Source organism: Polyodon spathula, chromosome 5, assembly GCF_017654505.1.
Source record: "Polyodon spathula isolate WHYD16114869_AA chromosome 5, ASM1765450v1, whole genome shotgun sequence".
NCBI classification, from domain to species: domain Eukaryota; kingdom Metazoa; phylum Chordata; class Actinopteri; order Acipenseriformes; family Polyodontidae; genus Polyodon; species Polyodon spathula.
This window is the reverse complement of record NC_054538.1, coordinates 16,028,435-16,041,557: the sequence shown is the minus strand read 5'-3', so window position 1 is coordinate 16,041,557 and position 13,123 is coordinate 16,028,435.

Genomic DNA, 13,123 nt, shown 5'->3' with positions numbered 1-13,123 from the left:
CGGGTCAATGAGTTAGTGTACCGAAGCTCCCTCTCTTTCCTACATGATTGACTTCTTTTTAACCCTCGTAACGAAGTGTCAGGTCAAGTAGTCCAGAGTATTCTGTTTCCATTACTTAGTGCCCTCACAAGTCGGGAGGGAGATTTACCACCAAGAATCATTGTCTTATTGTCACAGGGCCAGAAAAAAGGTAATATAAAATTCATGTTTGAAGCCTTTTTTTTTTCTTTTCATTCTAGTGCTGTAGTGTGGCATCAGTTCTACAAAACTACATTTGAAATCCTCTAATCTCACATTTTATTTAAGGATTCAGCACTATATTGCCAACTTTCCTGTTCTGGCTAATGAAATGGACATTTTTAATATCACTGCAGCCTATTTAGGGCGAATATTTGGCTCCCCTCCCTTCACCCAGTTGGTCAGAAGTTTTCAGTGGAGTCATGGCATTGGTGGTGTCCTGTGTGATACATATTTCTGTTGAAAGCCAGTCCCACGGTACCATGCTGTAGACTGCTTTGATGCATAATGGGTTTTTTCACATGGCAGGGAAAGAAAATCAAATATAGTCACTTAAGGGTTTGAAACTTTTTCCTTGTGGAATAAAGTGAGCAGACCCTCCTTTAGCTCATTTTTGAAGAATTAAAAAATGTTAATCCAATGAAAAACACATTAAAAGTTGTATACGAAATGCAGTAGGAAATAAACATTTTACAAAATGAAATAATTTCTATATAAATAGGAGTATCCTTGCTAACTTTTGAGATTCATGTCATTTTGTATACGCCTACCAACAGAAAAATAAGTTGTTTTTAGAAATCTTAGTTTGAATCTTTACTTTTTTGATTTATTAATTTTTTAAAATATATTTCAATACAGTATTGAACTAGGAGTGGTCTGCAGTTTCAAGTGGTGTTCTCTTTCCTAGATGTGTAGCTCTAGTTCTGACAATTAGATATGGGGCTTGTTTCTAAAACCCTGCAGCTTCCTTGCTCCTGTACTTACCTCCCTTATGAGGGGACCAATGGGCCACATCACCATGGCTGACTGCTTTAATAAGCTTTTGCTACACTGAAAGACACATTCAAAGACCACGTCCATCTTGAAAATACGTTATTTCTCCCAACAGATATGCTGTCTGTACACTTATATTTTAGAAATGATAAATTTATTTATTAAAGCTGTTTTTTTTTTGGTTTTGTTTTTTTAATCTAAATATACTATTTTCTCCAGATAGTTGTTTGGTTTTCTTCCTATGGAGTCTCGTATTGATTTGGAAGCTGTTCCAAGTACTCAGCATTAAACTCTTTCCTAGACAGCTAATATATATGTTGGGGAAATCTGTAAAAAGATGTTACTCAACTGAGTGCTGAAGCTACCACAGCTTTGATTAATGATTGATTTAGGAAAAAACAGCTGTAACCTATCATACTAAACAAGTACAGGGTTTGGTTCCTCAGTCATTTTGATTGGAAATGTTTTTTATAAAGGGGAATTAAATACAGGTAAATAGTACAGGGCAGCTTGATTCAAGGGATTATTATTATTATTTATTATTATTATTAGTAGTAGTAGTAGTATTATAATAATAATAATAACATCAAACAATTTAAAGTTAATATGATGCATTTCAGCTTTTACTCCTGTTGAATTCAGCGGTCGTAGCGTGAGCATAAGTGGGGTCATATACTGTACACCTTGTTGAAAGGATGTGCTACTAAATCATCAGGTCCCAACAATCAAAATCCATACTGCATCTGGATATTGTTTAAGGTGCACAGGACTGAGCCCACTGAACTCTTAAAAACAAACTGTTCTCAAATGGATACCTGGCTTTATCTCAATCAGTACGGTGACTTGGCACACATAAAGGCTTCAATATGGGATTTTACCTCAATGTTGTATAGTAATGCATATTTATAAATATCTTAGCCCTTACATCTTGCATCTGACCATTTCTTCAGCTGTGGAGGCTCTAGATGGACAGTTGCATGGTCTTCTACTGTACAATAAACTAAAGTAGCTGAATAAACAACATACCCAGGTATAACTGCATGCGCCTATTTGCGTAATTTTAGACTGGAGTAGACACAAGATTCTATTGAACAAAATTCCTGTTTCAGGAACTCATGAAGGATTCTTCCATTATTACTTCAAAAACAGAATCAATAAATGTTAATTGGAAGTTTTACTTGTTTATTTTTTCTTAGCTTCAACTATATACATTAAAATGATTTGTAGGTAATTTGGTGTAACTGCAATATAGTCATTATGCACCAGCTGTACCTAAAATTAACAGTCACTCACAGTGACTGCTCTTGTTCAACAAGAACTGACCTTTAATTTCACAGCAATTGCCTACAGTTATGGCCCTTTCAATAACCCTGTAATATGCTACAGGAAATAATTGTTGTTGTCGGAGGCAGAGTGCCTGTTAAGTTGTATAAATTCAATGACTAATGGGTTGAATTTTATTTTATGCTTGCTCTTAGGTAACAGGTTTGACAAGAGGACCATTTTCATCTTTATTTTCTTTATTTCATTCCAAGGCGTTTTACAACAAAAATATTAAAAAAGAGACACACTATATTATATATATATATAATATATATATATATATATATATATATATATATATATATATATATATATATATATATATATTCCAGCTACAAATAAACAGACCCAAACAAATACAGTTTCAAACAGGGTTTAAAGATTCACTTGTGCTAGATTTCCTGATATGAATCAGGAGCAAGTTTCAAAGACAAGGGGCATTATAACTAAATGCCCAGGCTCAGACAGAGTTCAAACTAATTTCTGTGACTGTCAGAAGATTAATATTTTCCAGTCCCAGGGAACGACCCAGGACATATGGGGTCAGCAGATCTTGAAGATAAGAAGTTTGAAGACCATGTAAGTCCTTATAGGTAATGAAAACTTAAAAATAATAATACAGTAATAACAGCATCAGTAATAAAACAAACGAATGAGATGGACACAGTAATTGCAGCCATTTAATATGCCATTTTGTTTTTATATAATCACTTGAAAGCCCTAATTGAAACCAACGTGACTCATTTCAAAATGCTTTCAACTTAATCCCCGTGGCAAACGGAATCAAGTACTTGACCAACACACCATGTTCTTATAACACACCATTACATAAATCTGTTCAGTCATTTGTCCTGTCAATAGCCCTGCAGTTGAATGGAAATTAGATTGTTTTTCATTTGGAAAGCAACCTGGTGAATTGAACACTGCCACAGCCAATATCAATGGAAACCACTTACTGACCTTTCCCATGCTGCTTAAACTGTGAGTGCCAGCAGGTTGCCATCTCCTGTCTGAACACACTGGTTAATGGGAGCAAGGCACTTCTCTGCAGCTGCCTGGTGCCTGTTCGCTCTTACCTGAGGAGAACACAATTAAAAGCACGTAGACTAAAACATACTGGTGAGATGGCTTTGTGAGAAACATCCATTAGCTGTTGTCCCCTATAATAACACACTTTAAGTCACATTTCAAAAACACAATGCTAAAAAGGTTCAGGTTTAAAAAAAAAAAAAACGACACTATGAGCTTATTTTAGGCAGATGTCCTCTACATGTTGAGGAAGGAAACATGTTCACATAAAAAGCCACACCATTTACTTCCCCGAGCTCTGCTTTTGTCAATACAATGTGCAGGCTGCCTGTATGGAAACTTTTGGCTCTTATGTATGATTTGTTTAAAAAATACAAAAATAACATGAGTGACATGCAATTTTTCTTGTGTAATAAAAATAAGTCACTTGTTAGTATAGAATTAGTCTATCTACGAGCAGAAATTCAAACACCATTTACAGTACAATACATAGTTTAGTGTAGCTGTGTAGTATCACATACGTCAGAATGTTTACTGTAGTACGTTCTGGAAATATGCAATAACATTTGCTTTATACAGTACTCAGGAGGACTCACCAAACATTAACACAAGATATCTGTGTAGGAGTTCTCAAGGTTCCATTGAACAGCTTGAAAGGAAGACTGCAGAGAGGTTTGTTTTGACCATGTTGTTTATTTTTTTTATTGTTTCGAAACTACAGAAGCAACCAGTACAACGAAGACACTCTACCGAGGTGCCTACAGGGTTCGCTGGTGCGCTGTGAGCCAAGGACACCCTGGCTGACCTAAACCCTCCTACCCACCCAGGCAGTGCTCGACGATTTTTGTGCCGCCCCCTGGGAGCTCCATCTATGGTCGGCAATAGAATAGCCTTGACTTGAACCGGCGACCTCCAGGCTATAGGATGCATTCTGCACTCCACTCAGAACAATTAATTATTTTGATTTCAGCTGGGATAAAATAGTATTCTATTATTGTATTTATTGTTGGAAATGTTGAAAACCTCCAGTTTAACCATGTCTGATGGACTATTTTTTCTCCAAAGCAGAAGAATATACAATAAAAGTGTTGGTTTTTAAAAAATATATAAAAGTTTGTTTTTCTATGCATTATTGTGTCTGTTTGATAAGCAGGATAACACACTCCAGGGCTTGTGCATTGTGTTGCATTAACATACAGCTTTGTTGGTATGAAGGGTCTCCACTCAGCTTCACTTTGTGCCTCTAACCCAACCACAGCCTTATGTTAATACAACATAACCCACGCACTGTCGTGTGTTATCCCTTACTGATAAAACAAGGAAGCCGTTACTTGGTTCACGGCAACGTTATAGCTAGCTATTTGCTCCTTTTTTCTTTTTCTCGTAGTCAGAATTTTAATAAAGTAATAATTATCTACCTTAAGTGTTCATTTTTAGCGTGGGTGAAACCAGGGTCAACATTATAACAAAACCAGAGTTGCCGTTCTTCATGACAGATTACATTTGCATTTTATAGACACTGAATAAACTTAATATCCCGTTAGGTCATTGCCTGTCATCTTATAAAATCATAATATTTGTAACCGTTATTTAATTTGACTTGTGGTCTATAAAATAAACGTTATAACTTGAAATTGTATCCACATTATCATTTCAAATTTTTTCTGTGATTCAGTGGTACAAAACAGATTGGTAATTACTATGATGTGATTGAGGGATTATTGTGGTTGACTTATATCATCACAGAGAACAATTGTCAGTGTGTACCAGTTGCAAACCTTTACTGGTACCCGTACCGCAGGTTAAAAGCCATTCGTTAGAATTGAAATTATACTACAGCCTATCGTTAGTACTGTTCTCCATGCTAGTCACTGGATCATCCCCATGTTTTAAGTTTTCTGTACCTATTTCCACTGGGAACTTGAATTTCAGTTGAATTTCCTACTTCTGTTATGTTTGTTAAAAAAAAAAAAAAGAACCACAAACTGAAATATCAGACTCAGCTGCTGGAAGTACTTGACTTGGCAAAAGAAGAGAAAACAAAAACACAGCAGGGAAACATTTATAGTGTAAAGAATGCACCTGTCTCTAAGCATTTTGTGGTATTAAAATGAGTAATACAAAGGTTCACAGCTCAATCAAAAATAAAATCATATTTTTATAAACTCCTAATGTGATGTGAATGATTTGTTCTTGTGAGGGCAGATGTGTAAATAATGATTTCCAGGGCTTTTAAAAGGAGAGTGAGATTCACAACTGGATTTCTGCTGAAAGTAAAAACACCACCACCCACAGAGACTAATGACTCACAGCGGGTTTACAAAGTTTCCACAATTCTGCCAAAGTTAAATGTTGACTTTTCTGTTGTTAAATTGAGGCGAGTTATATAAAAAGAGTCAAGTCAGACAGGGGCTTTTCGTTAAAAGGTTCAACGGTAAGGGCATTTGCCGTAAATGGGATATATATATTTTTCTTTTTTCATTCAGAAAGCTGTTACTTGCCATCTGTTTCAAAAAGTTTCTTCACTAGAAGTAATACAGTATTAAAATTTACCTGCATGGAAAGTTTGTACTTTCCTCAGTTTGTACAGCTTGCTATCAGCATTTCATTAGGACAGTAACGTAATCTAACCCCTCCCCACTGGCACATCCGACCTGTGAGGGCTCAGTACGGTATGGGTGGCTCTCCACTGGGTAGTTGTCGAGCCAAGTGAGAACCAAACCAGGAAACACTGACCTCACAAGACATCTCCAACTGTGAGCCCAGCTGAGTCAGAGGCGGGATTAAGGATTTTCATCATTACGTTGCATCAGTCAGTACACTACAGAAAGAAAAACCGCAAACATGGCAAGCAGCGAATGTGATGAGAGAAAAAATACAGCTTTGGGACTCTGAGGAAGTGCAGGCTCTAGTTTCTCTGAGGGAAGATAGGTGTGTTCAGGAAGATCTGGAGTCGTGTCTCAAAAATGAGAACGTTTATGCCGGAATTTCTGACGATTTGAAGCAAATGGACATAATCCGCGTGTACGGTACTTAACTCGCACCAAAAAAACACACAATTCTACCAAATTTCTCATCCTTGACCTTTATTATATTAATATAAAGAAGAAAAAAAAAGGACAATTAAATAATTCTAAACTTATTTACAAACATAGTTAAACAAAATAATGTACTGTACCATACATACAACTAGGGCTCTCGTTGCGCTCGCACAGCTTCCTTTTGTTTTTTTGTAAGCACCCAAACAAACACCTCTGGCAAATCATGTTTAAAACCTTCTTTTTTCCCCTTCAACTGAACTAATTGAACTTAAAGTAAGTCGATCTAATCAATAAAAATTTGTGGATTATAAAGACATTCCTAAATATATTTACAAAATATAGCGATACAAGATACAGGTGTACCGTGTTGGTCTATTAATTTTTGAATGCCATTTGTTTGCGCGTTTTTTGGCAAACTGAGTTATTAATAACAATAATTAATAACTGTCTTTCGTTGCGTGTGACGTCAGTAGCACCGCTCGGCTCTTCAGTGGAAAAACAACCCAGGCTCTCCTTAACAGCACCGTGAGGACTCAGAGTGTCCCTGGTGTGGCTCAGTTGTACAGTGGAAAATAGGCATACTACCTACCATGACAACTGATACACTGATACAGTACTCAACCTGCCGAGAAATCCTTCTTAAAAACAATAATAATAACAAGTATTCTGCACACCCATCGTTAGTAGGTTAAGTTGCTGCACCACAGTGAGAGCATATGACTGGAAACAAGAATAGAGGAGAGAAGGTCTTTGAAGGTGTGGCTGGTATTGTGAACCAGGTGAGGATCTATTATTACAAGTAACCGATACCAAAATAACATGGTCCAGCATTCAACACAACACACTTTAATTAGATCTTTCATTTATAAGTTTGAATCAATATGCAAATGCATCAAACAGACTCGATCCCTGTCAGAGTTTGCTTTAAATCTAGTTTGGTTTTGCTTCATTTGGTCATCTGAACTGGGTTTGGTTTGTTTGTGTCAGGACAACGTGAAAAAAAATAAGTTCAGGCCAATGTGAAAGCTAACCAGAAAAACTACCTGATCTCATACAAACTGAACAGCATTCATTTGGAAACCATGTGTGACAAGGCCCTTAGTCTAACCAGGGGTCTCCAACCCTGGTCCTGGAGAGCTACTGTGGCTGCTGGTTTTTGTTTCAACCAATCTCTCAGTTACTTAGTTGAACCAATTATTGGCTTAATTAGTCAAAATTAACAGGTGTTGAAGCTCTTTAGCCACTGATGATGTAAAAACACCTATAAAACCTGCTGCATAGGAGCTATCCAGGACCAGGGTTGCCCTGGTCTAAACACTAATCCCAAAAAAACCCAACCGTGCCATCTAGTGTCAAAATATGTATTACAGGTTATTAGAAACTTACCCTGAAATACCCTACAGCAGGGGTGTCAAACTGAGTTCCTGGAGGGCCACGGTGTCTTCTGGTTTCGTTTCATCCAAGCTCTCAGTTACTTAAATGGTGTAATTATTTGATTAACTGGACACATTTAACACCTATTTTCATGCCTCAAAATGTTTCATAGGTAAGGTACCTTGAATCAAGTGCATTTTTAAAACCACCAACTGTGCAATGCAAAATTGGCATGGTATATATTTAAAAAAGAATGTGTTTTAAGGGTTGCAATGTTGTGTTAAAATTTGAAAACATTTATTAGAAAACGTACATTCAAGTGAGATGTGATACAGACACAATGTCTGGTGTAATACAGATAAGGGGGGGGGGGGGGGGAGTAAGGTTACAACCAATAAGGATTCAACATTCTCTTTTAGAGCACCTGTCTGCGATAGTGAATGGAGGGCATACCCATTCCCCTATCAACCAGCCTCTGAGTCATCCCGCTGAAACCCAGCTGCCATCTGCGAATTAGCGAGACAGACGCAGAGAAAACTTATGTTACTTTCATTTTAAATTAAAAAATACTGTCATTTGTACAGTTTTGTATGTACATATACCTGTTTATTTTATTATAGTTTCTCATTTTTTAAAGTAGTGCTTTATATGTGGTAAGTTAGAAAACAAACACTTTTATGTTTAATTGTTCATTTAAATACAGTGATTCGGCTGTGCAGATGTTTGATATGACGTGCTTGAATAAAACTTTTGAATTGTATCTGATAGTTTGTCTTTCATTTTAAAATGTAACCATCATAATGACTGACTGCAGCGGTTCTAGTGTTAACATTGTAATAATAAAAACTATATTTTAACAGAAGTAATTTCTATCTGAACTATCGTTGTTCATTACTGTTAACGTTATGTCCAAAAGCAAAGAAAAACATTTTAATTAATCTCACAAATACTGACTATTTTAACTATCGTACTAAATTCAGCTTCTTTTATATAATATTGCCAAATAACCCATAAAAACAAAGCTAAATCGATAGATTTAATAAATTTAAAGAAAACATGATGCAATATGCCTACTTCTGATTTGGCTTGTCCAACGAGACTATAGAGGCCTAAAGTGAGTATCCTAGCAACGCATTAATCTACTGTACTAGCACTAAAAGAAGCGCACTATCACACACTCAAGGTTTTAATGCAAACCAGCAACAGGGTTCTAATTTGATGCATCGACTCACCAATATGTAATCGAAATTCTTGAAATTTAAAGGCCACATGATCAATAATAGATGCATCGATTAATTGTTGCATCCCTACTCTTGGCTATCACCTCCGCAAAGCGGGTCAGTGAGCTACAGGCGCTGTCGGTACACAGCTCCTGTATGCGTATTTGGTATGATGGCCGCAGGGTGTCACTATGTACAAATCCTGCTTTCCTCCCTAAGGTGATCACAACCATTCTGTGGAACTGGAGTCTTTCCATCCACCTCAGTTTTCTTTGGAGGAGGATAGGAGATTGAACTTCCTGTGCCCGGTGCGGGCATTGAGGTGTTACGTGGATAGGACAAGAGCTCTGCGTCATACTGACCAGCTCTTTGTCTGTCACTGTATACAGACCCTAGGACAGCCCCTCTCGAAGCAGCAACTGTCGGACTGGATTGCAGACACAGTCTTCACTGCGTATGACAGTGCTGGCTTGCCCCCACCTGGGCAGGTAGCCGCGCACTCTACCAGAGGGTTGGCTACATTTTGGGCCCTCTTCAGAGGGGCCTTGCTGACCGATATCTGTACTGAGGCTAGCTGGGCTACTCTACATACTTTCTCCAGTCTCTCGCTTTAATGTGATAGATGCTTCCTTACCTTCATTAGGCATGAGGGTCTTGAGGTTGCACGCTCGCACCGCTAACCTTGGGTCATGCGGTTCTGATCCGTCCCTCATCTGCTGCCGTTCCTTGTCCCTCACGACAGCTCTTGTATACTTTCCCATAAGTATATTTTGGTGGTCGTCAAATTGAAAAGGAACGTTAGGTTACTTACCATAAGCCTGGTTCCCTGACAGAGAAGACGACCAACAACCAGTGTGGTCGCCCTCACGGCTTTGGTGCAAAAGGAGAACAAGACTTCCGTGTGTTGACTATTTAATCCCTCGGTAGGCGGGACCGAGGACGTCACCCCAGAAAGGAGCAGATTGCTTAGCCATATCCCCTGAAATACTCTTAGTCACGCCTCTTTCGGTGGTGAGTCCAATCACGTATCGTCCAATCCGTGACTGACACATTGCATACCGCATTAAGGCGAAGACTTCTGGTATTGTGGCTCCGCCCCCTTTCTGGATGGCTTACTTCCAACTGACCCTGGAATGAACTGTCAAACCATCCAGTCCAGGGCACACTGTTCCTGTTATACCGTGCCCTCACAGGTCGGGAGGGAGATTTGTTGACTAGGATTCATTCGGTCTTTGTCACAGTCCTTTACTGTTACGGAGTTAGTTACATTTGATTACTTTCAAAATAATAAAAAAATATAATACAATTATTAAAAAAAAAAAAGTTTTAAAATGAACAGTGCTTTCAGTTTTTTTTTTCCTTAATGTATAAACTTATTTTTAGTTTGTTTATATGAAACAACTTTTGTGGCATACACACTTGATAAACAGGCATTTACTGTTTGACTGTAAAATCTTGCTTTGTCCTTTCATGTAGACGGTACCAAGAGATTAATGACCAAGAAGGTAAGAATACAGATTACAGACACATTCTCTACTCTACTATAATCAGTAATGTACAGGGGTTTCCAAATGCTTAATGGCCAATTTGCAGTGTGTTACATTTCCAGTAGGTGGAGCTTGAGTATTATAGGTACAATAACAGCACATGTGGTAATACAACAATCCAGCCCCAAGATATCAAAGGTGGTGCACTCTGCTCTCCTCCTTTAACTCTGTTAAAGGAGCTTTGAACTGTAAAGATTGTACTCAAGTCTTCAATTAACTGTTTTTTTGAAAGGAGTAAATTGCAAGTTCATTTTACAAACCATTAACAAACAACTTAAGAGGCATTGATTCAGTTCACTTAGACAGTAGGTTCTAGGTTAATCAAAGACTGGAATAATGGCTATGCCCCTATATTTCAAAGTAGTTTAGGTAAACCTTACATATATTGTTATAAATAAAAATCTATATGTACATGGGTTTACATTGAAAATGTAGATTTGTGCGTGTTTGTATTAAAACGTGACACTTGACATGCCGATTAAACAGTGTTTTAATAGAAATGAGTAACTGGAATTATTTTATTTTTATTATTTGGCATAACACCAGTTCTTTCAGATGACTCACCAGAGGAAAGTGCTTTACTGTTGTGGGGTTCCACAGGTGAAGCAGCAGTTTTGCATCAAATTGCATGTTGGGCAGGAATTTCACTGGGGATATGCACTTTAAATATCAAAATAAATCAGAATGGGACTAAGCAGGTTGCATTCTCAGCAATGCCAAAAAAACCCCCCATAAAAACCAAACCCAGCACTATTTTGTAATATCTTAAATTGAATGTGATATATTTAATTGTATAGTTAGACAGAAGAGCACACCAACAATAGTAATTGCAGGTATGTAAAATGAATAACATCACTCAAAGAAGGGTTGACATAACACTCCCAAAATATTCTGTTGATTTCACAAAATGGCAATGTTTAAATAAGAACATAAGAACATAAGAAAGTTTACAAACGAGAGGAGGCCATTTGGCCCATCTTGCACGTTTGGTTGTTAGTAGCTTATTGATCCCAGAAGCTCATCAAGCAGCTTCTTGAAGGATCCCAGGGTGTCAGTTTCAACAACCTTATAGGGTAGTTGATTTCAGACCCTCACAATTCTCTGCGTAAAAAAGTGCCTCCTATTTTCTGTTTCTGAATGCCCCTTTATCTAATCTCAATTTGTGACCCCTGTCCTTGTTTCTTTTATCAGGTCGTAAAAGTCCCTTGGGTTGACATTGTCAATGCCTTTTAGAATTCTGAATGCTTGAATCCGGTCGCCGCACAGTCGTCTTTGTTCAAGACTGAAAAGCTTCAATTCTTTTAACCTGTCTCCATATAACATGCCTTTTAAACCTGTAATAATTCAGGTCACTCTTCTTTTCACTCTTTCTAGACAGCAATATCCCTTTTGTAGTGAAGTGACCAGAACCTAACACAGTGTTCTAGATGAGGTTTTACTAATGCATTGTAAAGTTTTAACATTACTTCTCTTGATTTGAATTCAACACTTTTCAGTATGTATCTGAGCATTTTGTTGGCCTTTTTTACTTCCCCACATTGCCTAGATGAAGACATTTCAACAAAAATCTAGGAGTTTATTTCACAGACTCCTTCTTCAATTTCAGTATCTCCCATATGGTATTTATAATGCACATTTTTATTTCCTGCGTGCAGTACCTTACATTTTTCTCTATCAAATGTCATTTGCCATGTGTCTGCCCAGTTCTGAATGCTGTCTAGATCATTTTGAATGACCTTTGCTGCAGCAACACTGTTTGCCACCCCTATGTTTAAGTCTTCTGCAAATTTAACAACTCTGCTTACTATACCAGAATGTAAGTCATTAATGCAGATTAGGAAGAGCAGAGGACCTAATACTGATGATCCCTGTGGTACTCCATGGGTTATGTTGCTCCATCTTGAGGTTTCTCCTCTAATCAGTATTTTCTGTTTTCTACATGTTAAACACTCCCTAATCCATGTCCATGCATTTCCTTGAATCCCTACTGTGTTCAGTTTGTGAATTAATCATTTATGCGGGACTTTGTAAAAAGCTTTTTGGAAATCTAAATAAACCATGTCATATGCTTTGCAATTATCCACTGTCGATGTTGCATCTTCAAAAAAGTCAAGCAGGTTAGTTAGACACGATCTCCCTTTCCTAAAACCATGCTGACTGTCTCCCAGGACACTGTTTCTATACAGGTAATTTTCCATTTTGGATCCTAGTATAGTTTCCATTAATTTGCATATAATAAAAGTCAGGGTTATTGGTCTGTAGTCACTTGTACATTGCTTTAAAATAAATCATCAGACAGCACAGAAGTTATTATTTATTATTATTATTATTATTATTATTATTATTATTATTACTAGTAGTAGTATTACTTACAACTGTTTCACATAGTGTTTGTGTTTTAATCATAATTGTGGTTATCTTCAACTGTGTTTGCTAATCATGACCACTAGGCTGAAGCTCCTACTCCCCCCTTCTGCTCTCGGGCCGAGTAGTTTACACGTAGTAAACTAGTAGTTATGCATTGAAGTTTGCTTCCTTTACCTCCACGTTACAATAGCAATTTTAAATTGTGTTGCAA